This window comes from Oncorhynchus tshawytscha, linkage group LG13 (genome assembly GCF_018296145.1).
Source record: "Oncorhynchus tshawytscha isolate Ot180627B linkage group LG13, Otsh_v2.0, whole genome shotgun sequence".
NCBI lineage: Eukaryota > Metazoa > Chordata > Actinopteri > Salmoniformes > Salmonidae > Oncorhynchus > Oncorhynchus tshawytscha.
The window spans coordinates 86,477,577-86,498,037 of record NC_056441.1 but is presented as its reverse complement, the minus strand read 5'-3'; the positions used below and the strand labels follow the sequence as shown (position 1 = coordinate 86,498,037).

Genomic DNA, 20,461 nt, shown 5'->3' with positions numbered 1-20,461 from the left:
AGGGGCAGGTAGCCTAGTGGTTAGAGGCAGGTAGCCTAGTGGTTAGAGGAGGAAGGTAGCCTAGTGGTTAGAGGCAGGTAGCCTAGTGGTTAGAGGCAGGTAGGCTAGTGGTTAAAGGCAGGTAGGCTAGTGGTTAGAGGCAGATAGGCTAGTGGTTAGAGGTAGGTAGGCTAGTGGTTAGAGGCAGGTAGTCTAGTGGTTAGAGGAGGCAAGTAGCCTAGTGGTTAGAGGCCTAGTCAGGTAGCCTAGTGGTTAGAGGAGGCAGGGTAGCCTAGTGGTTAGAGGAGGCAGGTAGCCTAGTGGTTAGAGGCAGGTAGCCTAGTGGTTAGAGGTAGGTAGCCTAGTGGTTAGAGGCAGGTAGCCTAGTGGTTAGAGGCAGGTAGCCTAGTGGTTAGAGGCAGGTAGCCTAGTGGTTAGAGGTAGGTAGCCTAGTGGTTAGAGGTAGGTAGCCTAGTGGTTAGAGGAGGCAGGTAGCCTAGTGGTTAGAGGAGGCAGGTAGCCTAGTGGTTAGAGGCAGGTAGACTAGTGGTTAGAGAGGCAGGTAGCCTAGTGGTTAGAGGCAGGTAGCCTAGTGGTTAGAGGTAGGTAGGCTAGTGGTTAGAGGCAGGTAGTCTAGTGGTTAGAGGAGGCAAGTAGCCTAGTGGTTAGAGGAGGCAGGTAGCCTAGTGGTTAGAGGCAGGTAGCCTAGTGGTTAGAGGCAGGTAGCCTAGTGGTTAGAGGTAGGTAGCCTAGTGGTTATAGGCAGGTAGCCTAGTGGTTAGAGGCAGGTAGCCTTGTGGTTAGAGGCAGGTAGCCTAGTGGTTAGAGGAGGTAGGTAGCCTAGTGGTTAGAGGCAGGTAGCCTAGCTGTTAGAGGAGGCAGGTAGCCTAGTGGTTAGAGGCAGGTAGCCTAGTGGTTAGAGCGTTGGACTAGTAACCGGTTCAAACCCCCGAGCTGACAAGGTAAAAATCTGTCGTTCTGCCCCTGAACAAGGCAGTTAACCCACTGTTCATAGAACACCAATGTAAATAAGAATTGGTTCTTCACTGACTTGCCTAGTTGAATTTAAATAAACGTTAAATTAAAGAAATCTAAAGCTCATGACCAAAGCCACCCACTTGGTTTAATCAATGTTGTTTCCACGTCAACACAACACATCAACAACACACGTCAACAACACGTCAACACAACACGTCAACAACACGTCAACACAACACATCAACAACATGTCAACAACACATCAACAACATGTCAACACAACACGTCAACAACACACGTCAACACAACACGTCAACAACACACGTCAACACAACACGTCAACAACACGTCAACACAACACGTCAACAACACGTCAACACAACACATCAACAACACGTCAACAACACGTCAACAACACGTCAACACAACACGTCAACATGTGTTGACGTGTTGTTGACGTGTTGTGTTGACGTGTTGTTGAAGTGTTGTTGACGTGTTGTGTTGACTTGTTGTTGACGTGTTGTTGACGTGTTGTGTTGACGTGTTGTTGACGTGTTGTGTTGACGTGTTATTGACGTGTTGTTGACGTGTTGTGTTGACGTGTTGTTGACGTGTTGTGTTGACGTGTTGACGTGTTGGCGTGTTGTTGACGTGTTGTTGACGTGTTGTTGACGTGTTGTTGACGTGTTGTGTTGACGTGTTGTTGACGTGTTGTTGACGTGTTGTGTTGACGTGTTGTTGAAGTGTTGTTGACGTGTTGTGTTGACGTGTTGTTGACGTGTTGTTGACGTGTTGTTGACATGTTGTTGACGTGTTGTTGACGTCAACAACACGTCAACAACACATCAACAACACGTCAACAACACGTCAACACAACACATCAACACAACACATCAACAACACGTCAACACAACACATCAACAACACGTCAACAACACGTCAACACAACACATCAACAACACGTCAACAACACGTCAACACAACACATCAACACAACACATCAACAACGCGTCAACACAACACGTCAACACAACACGTCAACACAACACGTCAACAACACGTCAACACAACACGTCAACAACACGTCAACACAACACGTCAACACAACACATCAACAACACGTCAACACAACACGTCAACAACACGTCAACACAACACGTCAACACAACACATCAACACGTCAACACAACACGTCAACAACACTTGAACAACACGTCAACACAACACGTCAACACATGTTGATGTGTTGTGTTGACGTGTTGTTGACGTGTTGTTGACGTGTTGTTGATGTGTTGTGCTGACGTGTTGTTGACGTGTTGTTGATGTGTTGTGTTGACGTGTTGTTGACGTGTTGTGTTGATGTGTTGTTGACGTGTTGTGTTGGCGTGTGTTGTTGACGTGTTGTGTTGACATGTTGTTGATGTGTTGTTGACATGTTGTTGATGTGTTGTGTTGACGTGTTGTTGACGTGTTGTGTTGACGTGTTGTTGACGTGTGTTGTTGATGTGTTGTGTTGACGTGGAAACAACATTGATTAAACCAAGTGGGTGGCTTTGGTCATGAGCTTTAGATTTCTTTAATTTAACGTTTATTTAAATTCAACTAGGCAAGTCAGTGAAGAACCAATTCTTATTTACATTGGTGTTCTATGAACAGTGGGTTAACTGCCTTGTTCAGGGGCAGAACGACAGATTTTTACCTTGTCAGCTCGGGGGTTTGAACCGGTTACTAGTCCAACGCTCTAACCACTAGGCTACCTGCCTCTAACCACTAGGCTACCTGCCTCCTCTAACAGCTAGGCTACCTGCCTCTAACCACTAGGCTACCTACCTCCTCTAACCACTAGGCTACCTGCCTCTAACCACAAGGCTACCTGCCTCTAACCACTAGGCTACCTGCCTATAACCACTAGGCTACCTACCTCTAACCACTAGGCTACCTGCCTCTAACCACTAGGCTACCTGCCTCTAACCACTAGGCTACCTGCCTCCTCTAACCACTAGGCTACTTGCCTCCTCTAACCACTAGACTACCTGCCTCTAACCACTAGCCTACCTACCTCTAACCACTAGGCTACCTGCCTCTAACCACTAGGCTACCTGCCTCTCTAACCACTAGTCTACCTGCCTCTAACCACTAGGCTACCTGCCTCCTCTAACCACTAGGCTACCTGCCTCCCTCCTAACCACTAGGCTACCTACCTCTAACCACTAGGCTACCTACCTCTAACCACTAGGCTACCTGCCTCTAACCACTAGGCTACCTGCCTCTAACCACTAGGCTACCTGCCTCTAACCACTAGGCTACCTACCTCTAACCACTAGGCTACCTGCCTCTAACCACTAGGCTACCTGCCTCCTCTAACCACTAGGCTACCTGCCTCCTCTAACCACTAGGCTACCTGACTCCTCTAACCACTAGGCTACTTGCCTCCTCTAACCACTAGACTACCTGCCTCTAACCACTAGCCTACCTACCTCTAACCACTAGCCTATCTGCCTCTAACCACTAGCCTACCTGCCTTTAACCACTAGCCTACCTGCCTCTAACCACTAGGCTACCTGACTCTAACCACTAGGCTACCTGCCTCTAACCACTAGGCTACCTGCCTCTAACCACTAGGCTACCTGCCCCTCTAACCACTAGGCTACCTCCCTCTTCTAACCACTAGGCTACCTTCCTCTTCTAACCACTAGGCTACCTTCCTCCTCTAACCACTAGGCTACCTACCTGTCTCCTCTAACCACTAGGCTACCTACCTGTCTCCTCTAACCACTAGGCTACCTTCCTCCTCTAACCACTAGGCTACCTTCCTCTTCTAACCACTAGGCTACCTGCCTTCTAACCACTAGGCTACCTTCCTCCTCTAACCACTAGGCTACCTTCCTCTTCTAACCACTAGCCTACCTGCCTCCTCTAACCACTACGCTACCTGCCTCCTCTAACCACTAGACTACCTGCCTCCTCTAACCACTAGGCTACCTGCCTCTTCTAACCACTAGGCTACCTTCCTCCTCTAACCACTAGGCTACCTGCCTCCTCTAACCATCACGTACCACTAGCACACTTGGCTCAACCAATCAAGCACTTAGAGATCAGTTAATTTATTGAATTTTCTTTGTTAGAATTGGGCGGGAACAAAAGCCACTGCACACTGTGAGTCATCAGGACAAAATTGCAGAACACTGTTATTGAGCCTAAGTTTGGTTGTGAGCGGTCAGTAGGCTGGCATGTGGATGAGAAATTCCATATGGTCCCGCTGGGGAGAGCTGGGCATCCTTGGTATCCTGGTTTGGGCACATCAACAACACGTCAACACAACACGTCAACAACACGTCAACACAACACGTCAACACAACACATCAACAACACGTCAACACAACACGTCAACAACACGTCAACACAACACATTAACAACACATCAAATCAATGTGTAAAACGGATTAGATTTGCATACAGTCATCAACATAAGGGAATTTAGTATCTTTTCACCCAACTTTTAACCTAAATCCAATGACATGGTAAAATGTTTTCTTGATTTTACGTTGAATTCACGTCAGTTGACAACGCAACCTGTCACGCATGCTCCCGCTCTCCCTCGCCGATACCTTCTCTTTCTCTCACTATTGTTGTTTCATTCCCTTCTCGCCTTCAAACGTTAAATGAAATACTTTTCGTTGTCCTCATCTTCATCATTCCAATGACATCCTTGAATAACACAGGACTAGAATTAGATGCAAAATGCTTTCACTTCTCTTCACAAATTCTGAATTATTGTGGGTCTGAATAAATAACTGTTATAGCCTACCGCCATCGGCATTCGCTCTCCTTTCTAACCGTCCATTCTATTGTCTGACGTATTTAACATACAGGAACAAAAGAGCTTGCCTCCCTTTTCGAAGTCTATTTGTATAAGAAACGCTAAACAAAATTATATCCAGCAAGCTGTTCTTGCATGGGACTACAAGAGCTAAGGAGTGTTTTTAAGGAGAGAGGCCAGCGGAGCCACAGGTGCTTGCTTATTGTGCAAAAGACAGAGGCTATAAGTTAGAAGCTTATTATGCATGACCCATCATTAATTAGCTAAATATAAGGATAATACTAAATTGAATTTATTACCTGAAAGAGGTAGGCTAGGACATCTATATATAGGGCTATTTATCAATCTAGAACAGAAGTATCTATTTTGGATTGTAATTTGAATGGAGTTGTTAGGCTCGCATCACTGGGCAGCACACGGCTGGGTTTCCCTTTGTAGTCCGTAATAGTTTGCAAGCCCTGCCACATCTGACGAGCGTCAGAACTGGTGTAGTAGGATTCAATCTTAGTCCTGTCTTGATGCTTTGCCTGCTTGATGGTTAATCTGATGGCATAACGGGATTTCTACAAGCACCCGGATTCGTGTCCCGCTCCTTGAAAGCAGCAGCTCTAGCCTTTAGCCCGACGCGGATGTTGCCTGTAATCCATCTATTGTCACTGTGGGAATGATGTCTTCGATGCACTTATTGATGAAGCCAGTCACTGAGGTGGTGTATTCCTCAATGCCATTGGATGAATCCCGGAACATATTCCAGTCTGTGCTAACAAAACAGCCCTGTAGCGTAGCATCCGCATTATCTGACTACTTCCGTACTGAGCGAGTCACTTGTACTTCCTGCTTCAGTTTTTGCTTATAAGCAGGAATCAGGAGGATAGAATTATGGTCAGATTTGCCAAATTAATGGCGAGAGAGAGCATCTCTGTGTGTGGAGTATAGGTGCTCTAGAGTTTATTTTTCCTCCTCTGGTTCCACATGTGACATACCGGTAGAAATAAGGTAAAACTGATTTAAGTTTGCCTGCATTAAAGTCCCTGGCCACTAGGAGCGCTGCTTCTGGATGAGCATTTTCTTGTTTGCTTATGGCCTTATGTAGCTCTTTAAGTGCGGTCTTACTGCCAGTGTCGGTTTGTGGCGCTAAATAGATGGCTATGAATAATATAGATGAGAAAACTCTCTTGGTAGATAGTGTGGTCTACAGCTTATCATGAGGTACTCTACCTCAGGCGAGCAATACCTCGAGACTACCCTAATATTAGACATCGCGTACCAGCTGTTATTGACAAATAGACACACACCCCCACCCCTCGTCTTACCAGATGTAGCTGTTTTATCCTGCCGATGCACGGAAAACCCAGCCAACAGTATATGATCCATTCAGCCACGACTCGGTGAAACATAAGATATTACAGTTTTTAATGTCCCGTTGGTAGGATAGTCTGGAATGGAGCTGAACTAGTTAATTCTCCAGTGATTGAACGTTGGCTAATAGAACAGATGGTAAAGGGGGATTACCCACTCGCCAATGAATTCTCACGAGGCACCCTGATCTCTTCCCCCTGTATTTCCTTCTTCTCTTCATGTGAATGACAGAGATTTGGGCCTTGTCCGAGAGCAACACTATATCCTTCACGTCCGACTCATTAAAGAGAAAATCTTCATCCAGTTCGAGGTGAGTAATCGCTGTTCTGATGTCCAGACGCTCTTTTCGTATGCTATCCATTTGTTGTTTGTATGCTGTTCTTTGTATGCCATTTGAATATTTGATAATTAACCAATGATATTAGGCCACTCTTGGCCATGATTACAGACACCTGTGTCTTTTGACACTACATAAACGAGTCATCCCGCAGTGTTTGTGATTACACCCTGATGAAGACAGCTTGGCTGTTGAAACGTTGGTCATTAAATGTTTGCATCTGAGCTCCTAGAGTGTGCGGCTCTCTTTAATTTTCAAGACGCTCTTTTCGGTAGCATCAACATTATGTACAAAATAAGTTACAAAAATTTGAAAAGACAAATCACAAAATAGCACAGCACACACACACACACACACACACACACACACACACACACACACACACACACACACACACACACACACACACACACACACACACACACACACACACACACACACACACACACACACACACACACACACACACATTCTCTCATGCTCTCAGAATGCAACGGTTCATCAGTTCACCATCCAGCCTGCTTCACAGCCAAAACATCCACATCTGGCCCAGGACACTACAACTACAGACTGTTGATCCACACATCATCTGGCCCAGGACACTACAACTACAGACTGTTGATCCACACATCATCTGGCCCAGGACACTACAACTACAGACTGTTGATCCACACATCATCTGGCCCAGGACACTACAACTACAGACTGTTGATCCACACATCATCTGGCCCAGGACACTACAACTACAGACTGTTGATCCACACATCATCTGGCCCAGGACACTACAACTACAGACTGTTGATCCACACATCATCTGGCCCAGCAGACTACAACTACAGACTGTTGATCCACACATCATCTGGCCCAGGACACTACAACTACAGACTGTTGATCCACACATCATCTGGCCCAGGACACTACAACTACGGACTGCTCAGATAGATGCCCCTAGCACACAGACAGACTGACAGGTCCAGCACCAGGTATGGCTCTCCCCAAACACAGTGGGGTCAATGGTAACTGTCTAGCTTTTGTCTGCTCTCAGAACATTACTTATCATGCCCTCTCACATGGGGGATATGGTGCTGTTTTATCACTTTAACTGAGAAGAGAGGAAATACTGAACGAGAGAGAGAGAGAGAGAGAGAGAGAGAGAGAGAGAGAGAGAGAGAGAGAGAGAGAGAGAGAGTAGTTAGAGATGGACAGGGAGAGAGATATGAAAAGGAGGACCCAGGGAAGGAGAGAATAGGGAGAGCTGAGGGACGAGAGGAAGGGAGAGCTGAGGGAGAAGAGGAAGGGATAGTGAAGGATGGAGGCGAGGAAGGGAGAGCTGAGGGAGGAGGAGAGGAAGGGAGAGCTGAGGGAGAAGAGGAAGGGATAGTGAAGGATGGAGGCGAGGTAGGGAGAGCTGAGGGAGGAGGAGAGGAAGGGAGAGCTGAGGGAGGATGAGAGGAAGGGAGAGCTGAGGGAGGAGGAGAGGACGGGAGAGCTGAGGGAGGAGGTGAGGAAGGGAGAGCTGAGGGAGGAAGAGAGGGAAAAAAAAGCTGAGGGAGGAGGAGAGACAATGAGAGCTAGAGAGGAGAGGTGTTGAATGACTAATGGAACTATGAAGCGCTGCCAATATTAAATCCTACAAAACTCGTAAACGTGCCGAGCAAAGCCCCCCCATAGCGTTACAGGAATAAATGATTGACAGCCGAATAATTCCTCCTTAATGGATCTTCATATCCTTTATGTCCTCCCTCATTTGCATGAAGCTCATCCTGGGTGTTAAGCTGTGGAAATGATTAAGGGTAACCTGCAGGTTAGCAGAGTACATGGGAATATATTCACTTCTCTTGACAGGATTTGGGAATAGAACGATTATCTCCACAGTAAGTGTTGCTGAAGTTTTGGTAAAATAGTTTAGAGGTTGTCTATTCAGTAAGTGTTGGTGAAGTTTTGGTAAAATATGCAGGAGTCTAGAGGTTGTCTATTCAGTAAACGTTGGTGAAGTTTTGATAGAGTATGTGGGAGTTTTATTTAGTTGCCAGTAAGGCGACTCCGGGTTAGGTCCTGGCATTGTTGCTACATAACTTCCTCCTCACACAGCCCCATTACCTTGTTAATGTGTGGAGATAGGCATCAAGGTGCCGCTACGACAGAGTGGAGAAGAGACAGGGGCCAACGGCAGCTAAATTACTTCCACATTTCTCCCAAATGTTTTCCATGCCGTCATGTGTCTGCACTACACACACTGACCCATGTACACACAAGCAGGAAACACACACATACACACATTTTTCCTGGCTCAGCAAAAATCCATTGTAGAAACATTGATTGCGAACAAAAGGATATATGGTGGTTTATTTTATAGAGAGGAAGATTCATTTATTTTATAGAGAGGAAGATGAGTTTATTTTATAGAGAGGAAGATGAGTTTATTTTATAGAGAGGAAGATGAGTTTATTTTATAGAGAGGAGGAGGAGAGAGGAGAGAGGAGGAGAGAGGAGAGAGGAGGAGAGAGAGGAGAGAGGAGGAGAGAGAGCAGGAGAGAGGAGGAGGAGAGAGAGGAGAGAGGAGGAGAGAGAGGAGAGAGGAGGAGGAGAGAGGAGAGAGGAGGAGGAGAGAGGAGAGAGGAAGAGAGAGGAGAGAGGAGGAGAGAGAGGAGGAGAGAGGAGAGAGGAGGAGGAGAGAGGAGGAGGAGAGAGGAGAGAGGAGGAGGAGAGAGGAGGAGGAGAGAGGAGAGAGGAGGAGAGAGAGGAGGAGAGAGGAGGAGGAGAGAGGAGGAGAGAGAGCAGGAGAGAGGAGGAGGAGAGAGGAGAGAGGAGAGAGGAGGAGAGAGGAGAGAGGAGAGAGGAGAGAGGGAGGAGAGAGAGGAGAGAGGGAGAGAGGAGAGAGAGCAGGAGAGAGGAGAGGAGAGAGAGGAGAGAGGAGGAGAGAGAGAGGAGAGAGGAGGAGAGAGGAGGAGGAGAGAGGAGAGAGGAGGAGAGAGAGGAGAGAGGAGGAGAGAGAGCAGGAGAGAGGAGGAGAGAGGAGAGAGGAGAGAGGAGAGAGAGAGAGAGAGAGAGGAGAGAAGAGGAGAGAGGGGGAGAGAGGAGGAGGAGAGAGGAGGAAAGAGGAGGAGAGAGGAGGAGAGAAGAGGAGAGAGGAGGATAGAGAAGGAGCGAAGAGGAGCGAAGTGGAGAGAGGACAACAAGTCGGCAGTTTGATTGATGTATAAGCAGACTTCTCAAATATCCACCATGACCCAGCCGCCAGAGGACAACACAGACAGGGCTGAGCAAACAATGTATTGGCCTTCAGAGTTTATTAGTGGGGCTCAACAGAATGTGTCTCATCGATGGCACTGATCTAGGATTACCTTACCTTCCCAAAACCTTTACGTAGCCATTGAGGTATATGCAAGACTGATCCTACAGGGGAAGTGCTCAGTTGCTCCATCCATTAAAGTTGGTGCCCAGTGGAAAGCTTTTTTTAACCTCAATGTTTGTAAACAAAGTAAATGTAAACAAACACTATAGCCTCAAAACATGTTTAAAACTATAGTGTTGATATCATGGGTGGTCAGTCCTTCCATCCATAGCTCTGACTATGAACTTGATAGTGGGTTACATTTATCCAACACAATCACTCAGCTGTTTACCGAAATTGTTATTGTTTCAACTGCTGATTAACCGCTTTAAATCAATGTATTGGGACTACTCAATCCTCCTACCCAACTAAGGCAGGTGGCTGGCCTGTAAAATTAATCCAGAGAGAATCACATCGAACCAAAAACATTTCGGATCACTTCTGTTTGTTGGGTAACAGCATGGTGATGTCATCCTCTTATCTAGTGGCCGGACGAGAATGAGACTTTCTCACCCCCCGAAACACAACAAACCATCATTACATTTACATGTTAGTCATTTAACAGACGCTCTTATTCAGAGAGACTTAGAGTAGTGCATTCATGCATCTTTCATGGTAAGGTAGCAAGGACTACAGAGACAACCAAAAGCACTACAGAGACAACCAAAAGGACTACAGAGACAACCAAAATGAATACAGAGACAACCAAAAGGACTACAGAGAAAACCAAAATGAATACAGAGACAACCAAAAGGACTACAGAGACAACCAAAAGGACTACGGACAACCAAAAGGACTACAGAGACAACCAAAAGGACTACAGCCAACCAAAAGGACTTCGGAGACAACCAAAAGGACTACAGAGACAGCCAAAATGACTACAGAGACAACCAAAAGGACTACGGACAACCAAAATGACTACAGAGACAACCAAAAGGACTACAGAGACAACCAAAAGGACTACAGACAACCAAAAGGACTATAGAGTCATCCAAAAGGACTACAGACAACCAAAAGGACAACGGACAACCAAAAGGACTACAGAGACAACCCAAAAGGAATACAGAGACATCCCAAAAGGACTACAGACACAACCAAAAGGACTACAGACAACCAAAAGGACTACAGAGACAACCAAAAGGACTACGGACAACCAAAATGACTACAGAGACAACCAAAATGACTACAGAGACAACCAAAAGGACTACAGAGACAACCAAAAGGACTACAGAGACAACCAAAAGGACTACAGAGACAACCAAAAGGACTACAGAGACAACCAAAAGGACTACAGAGACAACCAAAAGGACTACAGAGACAACCAAAATGACTACAGACAAAAATGACTACAGAGACAAGGAAAAGGACTAAGAGACAACCAAAAGGAAAGAGACCAAAAAGGACGACAACCAAAAGGACTTCAGAGACAACCAAAAGGACTTCAGAGACAACCAAAATGACTACAGAGACAACCAAAATGACTACAGACAATGGAAAGACAATGGAAAGGACTACAGAGACAACCAAAAGGAATACATAGAGACAACAAAAATGACTACAGAGACAACCAAAAGGACTACAGGACTACAGAGACAACCAACTAGGACTACAGACAACCAAAAGGACTACAGACAACCAAAAGGACTACAGAGACAACCAAAACAACCAAAATGACTACAGGACTACAGAGACAACCAAAACTACAGGACAACCAAAAGGACTACAGAGACAACCAAAAGGACTACAGAGACAACCAAGGACTACAGAGACAACAACAAAAGGACTACAGAGACAAAAATGACTACAAACAACCAAAAGGACTACAGAGACAACCAAAAGGACTACAGAGACAACCAAAAGGACTACAGACCACCAAAAGGACTACGGACAACCAAAAGGACTACAGACAATGGAAAGGACTACAGAGACAACCAAAAGGACTACATAGACAACAAAAATGACTACAGAGACAACCAAAAGGACTACAGAGACAACCAAAAGGACTACAGACAACCAAAAGGACTACAGACAACCAAAAGGACTACAGACAACCAAAAGGACTACAGAGACAACCAAAAGGACTACAGACAATGGAAAGGACTACAGAGACAAAAAAGGACTACAGACTACACAGACAACCAAAAGGACTACAGAGACAACCAAAAGGACTACAGAGACAACCAAAAGGACTACAGACAACCAAAAGGACTACAGACAACCAAAAGGACTTCAAAGACAACCAAAAGGACTACAGAGACAACCAAAAGGACTACGGACAACCAAAAGGACTACAGAGACAACCCAAAATGACTACAGACACAACCAAAAGGACTACAGACAACCAAAATGACTACAGACAACCAAAAGGACTACAGAGACAACCAAAAGGACTACAGAGACAAACCAAAATGACTACAGAGACAACCCAAAGGACTACAGAGACAACCAAAAGGACTACAGAGACAACCAAAAGGACTACAAAACCAAAAGGACTACAGAGACAACAACAAAAGGACTACAGACAACCAAAAGGACTACAGAGACAACCAAAATGACTACAGACAACCAAAAGGACTACAGACAACCAAAATGACTACAGACAACCAAAAGGACTACAGAGACAACCAAAAGGACTACAGAGACAAACCAAAATGACTACAGAGACAACACATAAGGACTACAGAGACAACCAAAAGGACTACAGAGACAACCAAAAGGACTACAGAGACAACCAAAAGGACTACAGACAACCAAAAGGACTACAGAGACAACCAAAATGACTACGGACAACCAAAAGGACTACAGACAATGGAAAGGACTACAGAGACAACCAAACAACCAAAAGGACTACAGAGACAACCAAAAGGACTAGACAACCAAAATGAAAGGACTACAAAGACTACATAGACAACAAAGACAACCAAAAGGACTACAGAGACAACCAAAAGGACTACAGACAACCAAAAGGACTACGGACAACCAAAAGGACTACAGACAATGGAAAGGACTACAGAGACAACCAAAATGACTACAGACAACCAAAAGGACTTCAAAGACAACCAAAAGGACTACAGAGACAACCAAAAGGACTACAGAGACAACCAAGAGACAACCAAAAGGACTACAGAGACAACCAAAAGGACTTCAGAGACAACCAAAAGGACTTCAGAGACAACCAAAAGGACTACGGACAAGCAAAAGGACTACAGACAATGGAAAGGACTACAGAGACAACCAAAAGGACTACATAGACAACCAAAATGACTACAGAGACAACCAAAAGGACTACAGAGACAACCAAAAGGACTACAGACAACCAAAAGGACTACAGAGACAACCAAAAGGACTACAGAGACAACCAACAGGACTACAGAGATGACCAAAAGGACTACAGACAACCAAAAGGACTACAGAGACAACCAAAATGACTACAGAGACAACCAAAAGGACTACAGACAACCAAAAGGAGTACAGAGACAACCAAAAGGACTACAGAGACAACTAAAATGACTACAGAGACAACCAAAATGACTACAGAGACAACCAAAAGGACTACAGAGACAACCAAAATGACTATGGACAACCAAAAGGACTACAGAGACAACCAAAAGGACTACAGACAACCAAAAGGACTACAGACAACCAAAAGGACTACATACACAACCAAAAAGGACTTCAAAAGGAAACATTTTTTTTCTAGAAGTTTACTAAGGTTTGGTAACAGGCTGGTTGGTCAGCTATTTGAGCCAGTAAAGGGGGCTGTACTATTCTTGGGTAGAGGAATGACTTTAGCTTTCCTCCAGGCCTGAGGACACAAACTTTGTGGTAGGCTTAAATTGAAGATGTGGCAAATAGGAGTGGCAACATTGTCTGCTATCACCCTCAGTAATTTTCCATCCAAGTTGTCAGACCCCGGTGGCTTGTCATTGTTGATAGACCACAATAAGTGTTTCACCTCTTCCACACTGACTTTGTGGAATTACAATTCTTGTCTTTCATAATTTGGTCCGATATACTTGTATGTGTAGTGTCAGCGTTTGTTACTGGCATGTCATCCCTACGTTTTCTGATCTTGCCAATGAGAAAGTCATTAAAGTAGTTGGCAATATCAGTGGGTTTCCCACATCCAACACTCCAGAATGTGGAACAGACTGTGAGTGACATCCCTGAGGTTTACACCTCATCTCAGGGAAGAGGAGAATTGGCCAGTTCTCTGTATATGGATGTGATTGTCCTCGAACATGAAAACACATTGCAACAAAGGTTATACAACTCAACTACTTCCTTACACTCCTGCAACCATTTTGTTTTCTAGTGAAGCATCGTCTAGGTCAGGGACGGGCAACTGACAGCCTGCTCCCCCTTTTGTAGACCCACAAAACACTAAATAATAATAACATTTATTATTTATAAATATGGTTGTTCGTCAGCAGTCACTGAATTAGCCCATGTCAGCTATTTTATTTTAGATTGGTAAATTAGTCTAGCGGCCAGCTATCTAAACTTGTAGTGAGCATGGTCAAATTACCGACCGTGGTGGGGCCCATTGATCATCAGTTATCATATGAAAAACTACAAACATTTGCCTCCACCCGATGGCAACGTGTAGAATTGCAGGAAATGAGCTGTAAAACATAGCAACGTTTGACATCCCACAGGACCAAAAACTGGTTGAATCAACGTTGTTTCCACGTCAGTTCAACAACAAAATGACGTGGAAACAACGTTGATTCAACCAGTTTTTTTGCCCAGTGAGATGTTTAATGTCTAATGTTGCTAAATGACACAATCAATAATGGTTATTATGACTTCAAAACACACCTCTCTCATTCACGAGGCTGTTGGTCTCGGAGAGAGGTGAACAGAGAGGCCTGGCAAAATGGACACTGCCCTGCCTTGGACACTGCCCTGCCTTGGACACTGCCCTGCCTTGGACACTGCCCTGCCTTGGCCCTGCACTGCCCTGCCTTGGACACTGCCCTGCCTTGGACACTGCCCTGCCTTGTGCCCTTTGTGCCCTGTGTGTGTGTGTGTGTGTGTGTGTGTGTGTGTGTGTGTGTGTGTGTGTGTGTGTGTGTGTGTGTGTGTGTGTGTGTGTGTGTGTGTGTGTGTGTGTGTGTGTGTGCGTGTGTGTGTGCACTTGCGTGCGAATCTAAGATGCAAGGTGCCCCTGGAGCATTAAGTTCATGTTCATTGTATGATGCTGTATGTACAGTGCCTTCAGAAAGTGTTCACACCCCTTGACTTTCCCCACATTTTGTTGTTTTACAGCCTGAATTTAAGTTTTGTCACAAAAACAATACCCTATAATGTCATAGACGAATTATGTTTTTAGAAATGCTTTCAAATTAAATAAAAAATGTAAAACCGTAAATGTCTTGAGTCAATAAGTATTCAACCCTTATGGCAAGCCTACATCAGTTCAGGAGTAAGCATTTACTTAACAAGTCACATAATAAGTTACGTGGACTCACTCTTTGACGACTACCTTGTTATCAATTGTCTGTAAGGTCCCTCAGTCGAGCAGTGAATTTCAAGCACAGATTCAACCACAAGGACCAGGGAGGTCTCCCAACGCCTCACAAAGAAGGCCACCTGGATGACGCTGGGCCACATGTGCGCCGCCCTGTGAGACTCCCAATCACCAGCTGGTTGTGATACAGCTTGGAATTGAATCAGGGTGTCTGTTGTGACGCCTCTAGCACTGAGATGCAGTGCCTTAGACCGCTGTGCCGCTCGGGAGCATTGAATGGTCTTGACTGGCCTAGTAACACTTTTGACTTAAAATCGGCTTGAAAATCTATGGCAAGACTTGAAAATGGCTGTCTAGCAATGATTAACAATAAACTTAACAGAGCTTGAAGAATTCTTTGAAGAATAATGTGCAAATATTGTACAATTCAGGTGTGCAAAGCTCTTAGAGACTGACCCAGAAAGACTAAGCTGGAATCGCTGCCAAAGGTGATGCTAATGTGTATTGACTCAGGGGTGTGAATACTTGTGTAAATTAGACATTTCTGTATTACATTTTCAATAAATTAACTAAAATGTCTAAAAATATGTTTTTACTTTGTCATTATGGGGTATTGTGATGTCATTATGGGGTATTGTGATGTCATTATGGGGTATTGTGATGTCATTATGGGGTATTGTGATGTCATTATGGGGTATTGTGTGTCGATGAGTGAATGTTTTTTAAAATCAATTTAGAATTTAGGCTGTAACACAACAAAATGTGGAATAAGTCAAGGGGTATGAGTACCTTCTGAAGGCTCTGTGTGTGCAGTAAGTGAGTGTGGTGCTTGCCAAAGTGTGAAGGTATATTTAGTAGACTAAACCCTGGAGACCAGAGAGCTGGGGCCTACACTCCACATCCTCCCACTCTGTTTTCAGCCAGTCTGACCGCTTCTAGTGGTTCCCCCCAGTCCAACCTCTCTTTACTGGGCAGGAAGTCTCGAGCAGTTCCTCTAAGTCCAACCTATCTCTTTACTGGACTGGGATCCTGAGGTTTGTGGTGCCCTGCCTCCCTATCGCCTCACGCTTTACAAGACTCTCTACCTCGTTTTTTATGTGGTTCATAGAGCCTATTTTTCAACCCTTTCACTATAATGGGGAAATATGGGGAGGGGGAGTAAGAGAAACATCTCTTGTTCCTGCTGACCAGATCCTGTAATCACAGACAGACCATATGGATCTTGTTATCATAACATCTAACAGGTCACAATGTAAGGTTGTCAAATACTCTAAAAACATCTCCTGGATGTGTTTTATACATCCCTACAATAACCCTTCATCCACTATAGGAGATATAAATCCTACAATAACCCTTCATCCACTATAGGAGATATAAATCCTACAATAACCCTTCATCCACTATAGGAGATATAAATCCTACAATAACCCTTCATCCACTATAGGAGATATAAATCCTACAATAACCCTTCATCCACTATAGGAGATATAAATCCTACAATAACCCTTCATCCACTATAGGAGATATAAATCCTACAATAACCCTTCATCCACTATAGGAGATATAAATCCTACAATAACCCTTCATCCACTATAGGAGATATAAATCCTACAATAACTGCAAGCATCAACTCTTACCCCTTTTCCCCCAGAAATCTGATACCAGAGCTGATAACCAACAGTTTTAATCATACATTAAACATTTCTCTATCAATGGTGACGTTGTAAATAAATGATGTTTCATTTTGACAAATTTCCTACGCCTACAATAGCTGACAACCTCATCTCTCTCTCTCTCTCTCTCTCTCTCTCTCTCTCTCTCTCTCTCTCTCAGACACAAAAACATCTTGATTAAAGACCTGAGGAGTATGTACACAACTACAGAGCCTCAGCAGACCTTTCAATCCCCCCTTTAAAAAAAAAAAAATTTGGGAACATGTTCCTAAATGTATCCAAAAACAGGCTCCTCGGTCCCAACTTTAAATTCAACACACCTTAAGTTCCCAAACCTACAGTAATGTAGCAGGATATCAACCAGCAGTCGATCATAACTACAGTACTTCTCACAGTTACTTTTCTCCCTCGTGTGCCAGGTAACAGCTCTTATTCCTTATTCCTCCTCGGCCATACTAATGTCAAGTCTGAGTCTGTTACAGTCCCCATACAACAGCAACTGGCTAACACCTTTAAAAAAGACCTTCCCTCAGTATATTAAACATTACTCTGACAAAATACACACAGTATTTTTTTAGAATGTTTGCTTTGCCGAACTAACATTATCACCTGAGGAAATGGAGAACAGGAAGTGGATTATAACCAGTGGTGTAGTGGATTATAACCAGTGGTGTAGTGGATTATAACCAGTGGTGTAGTGGATTATAACCAGTGGTGTAGTGGATTATAACCAGTGGTGTAGTGGATTATAACCAGAGTGGATTATAACCAGTGGTGTAGAGGATTATAACCAGAGTGGATTATAACCAGTGGTGTAGAGGATTATAACCAGTGGTGTAGTGGATTATAACCAGAGAGGATTATAACCAGTGGTGTAGAGGATTATAACCTGTGGTGTAGTGGATTATAACCAGAGACGATTATAACCAGTGGTGTAGTGGTTTATAACCAGAGAGGATTATAACCAGTGGTGTAGTGGATTATAACCAGAGAGGATTATAACCAGTGGTGTAGTGGATTATAACCAGTGGTGTAGAGGATTATAACCAGAGTGGATTATAACCAGTTGTGTAGAGGATTATAACCAGAGTGGATTATAACCAGTGGTGTAGAGGATTATAACCAGTGGTGTAGAGGATTATAACCAGTGGTGTAGTGGATTATAACTAGTGGTGTAGTGGATTATAACCAGAGAGGATTATAACCAGTGGTGTAGATGATTATAACCAGTGGTGTAGTGGATTATAACCAGTGGTGTAGAGGATTATAACCAGTGGTGTAGTGGATTATAACCAGTGGTGTAGTGGATTATAACCAGTGGTGTAGTGGATTATAACCAGAGAGGATTATAACCAGTGGTGTAGTGGATTATAACCAGTGGTGTAGAGGATTATAACCAGTGGTGTAGTGGATTATAACCAGTGGTGTAGTGGATTATAACCAGTGGTGTAGAGGATTATAACCAGTAGTGTAGAGGATTATAACCAGTGGTGTAGTGGATTATAACCAGTGGTGTAGAGGATTATAACCAGTGGTGTAGTGGATTATAACCAGTGGTGTAGAGGATTATAACCAGTGGTGTAGAGGATTATAACCAGTGGTGTAGTGGATTATAACCAGTGGTGTAGTGGATTATAACCAGTGGTGTAGAGGATTATAACCAGTGGTGTAGTGGATTATAACCAGTGGTGTAGTGGATTATAACCAGTGGTGTAGAGGATTAGAACCAGCGGTGTTGAGGATTATAACCAGTGGTGTAGAGGATTAGAACCAGAGAGGATTATAACCAGTGGTGTAGAGGATTATAACCAGTGGTGTAGAGGATTATAACCAGTGGTGTAGTGGATTATAACCAGTGGTGTAGTGGATTATAACCAGTGGTGTAGAGGATTATAACCAGTGGTGTAGAGGATTATAACCAGTGGTGTAGTGGATTATAACCAGAGAGGATTATAACCAGTGGTGTAGTGGATTATAACCAGAGAGGATTATAACCAGTGGTGTAGAGGATTATAACCAGAGAGGATTATAACCAGTGGTATAGTGGATTATAACCAGAGAGGATTATAACCAGTGGTGTAGAGGATTATAACGAGTGGTGTAGAGGATTATAACCAGTGGTGTAGAGGATTATAACCAGTGGTGTAGAGGATTATAACCAGTGGTGTAGTGGATTATAACCAGTGGTGTAGTGGATTATAACCAGTGGTGTAGAGGATTATAACCAGTGGTGTAGTGGATTATAACCAGTGGTGTAGTGGATTATAACCAGTGGTGTAGTGGATTATAACCAGTGGTGTAGAGGATTATAACCAGTGGTGTAGTGGATTATAACCAGTGGTGTAGAGGATTATAACCAGTGGTGTAGTGGATTATAACCAGTGGTGTAGAGGGATTATAACCAGTGGTGTAGTGGATTATAACCAGTGGTGTAGAGGTGGTGTAGTGGATTATAACCAGTGGTGTAGTGGATTATAACCAGTGGTGTAGAGGATTATAACCAGTGGTGTAGTGGATTATAACCAGTGGTGTAGGGATTATAACCAGTGGTGTAGGGATTATAACCAGTGGTGTAGTGGATTATAACCAGTGGTGTAGAGGATTATAACCAGTGGTGTTATAACCAGTGGTGTAGGATTATAACCAGTGGTGTAGAGGATTATAACCAGTGGTGTAGGATTATAACCAGTGAGTGGTGTAGGAGTTATAACCAGTGGTGTAGTGGATTATAACCAGTGGTGTAGAGGATTATAACCAGTGGTGTAGAGGATTATAACCAGTGGTGTAGAGGATTATAACCAGTGGTGTAGAGGATTATAACCAGTGGTGTAGTTATAACCAGTGGTGGGATTATAACCAGTGGTGTAGGGGATTATAACCAGTGGTGTAGAGGATTATAACCAGTGGTGTAGGGATTATAACCAGTGGTGTATTATAACCAGTGGTGTAGAGGATTATAACCAGTGGTGTAGGGGATTATAACCAGTGGTGTAGGATTATAACCAGTGGTGTAGAGGATTATAACCAGAGAGGATTATAACCAGTGGTGTAGGGGATTATAACCAGAGAGGATTATAACCAGTGGTGTAGAGGATTATAACCAGTGGTGTAGGGGATTATAACCAGAGAGGATTATAACCAGTGGTGTAGGGGATTATAACCTGTGGTGTAGAGGATTATAACCAGTGGTGTAGAGGATTATAACCAGTGAGGATTATAACCAGTGGTGTAGGGGATTATAACCAGTGGTGTAGAGGATTATAACCAGTGAGGATTATAACCAGTGGTGTAGAGGATTATAACCAGTGTGGGGGATTATAACCAGAGAGGATTATAACCAGTTGTGTAGAGGATTATAACCAGAGAGGATTATAACCAGTGGTGTAGAGGATTATAACCAGAGAGGATTATAACCAGTGGTGTAGAGGATTATAACCAGTGGTGTAGAGGATTATAACCAGTGGTGTAGTGGATTATAACCAGTGGTGTAGTGGATTATAACCAGTGG

At 44.0% G+C, this 20,461-nt stretch overlaps 1 protein-coding gene across 1 annotated transcript in view; it reads right to left on the bottom strand.

Annotated features, from left to right (window-relative positions):
• Window positions 1–20,461, bottom strand: part of LOC112265749 (collagen alpha-1(XXVI) chain-like) — a 52,335-nt gene that overhangs the window by 29,933 nt on the left and 1,941 nt on the right. The gene's annotated exons all lie outside the window — the stretch shown is intronic.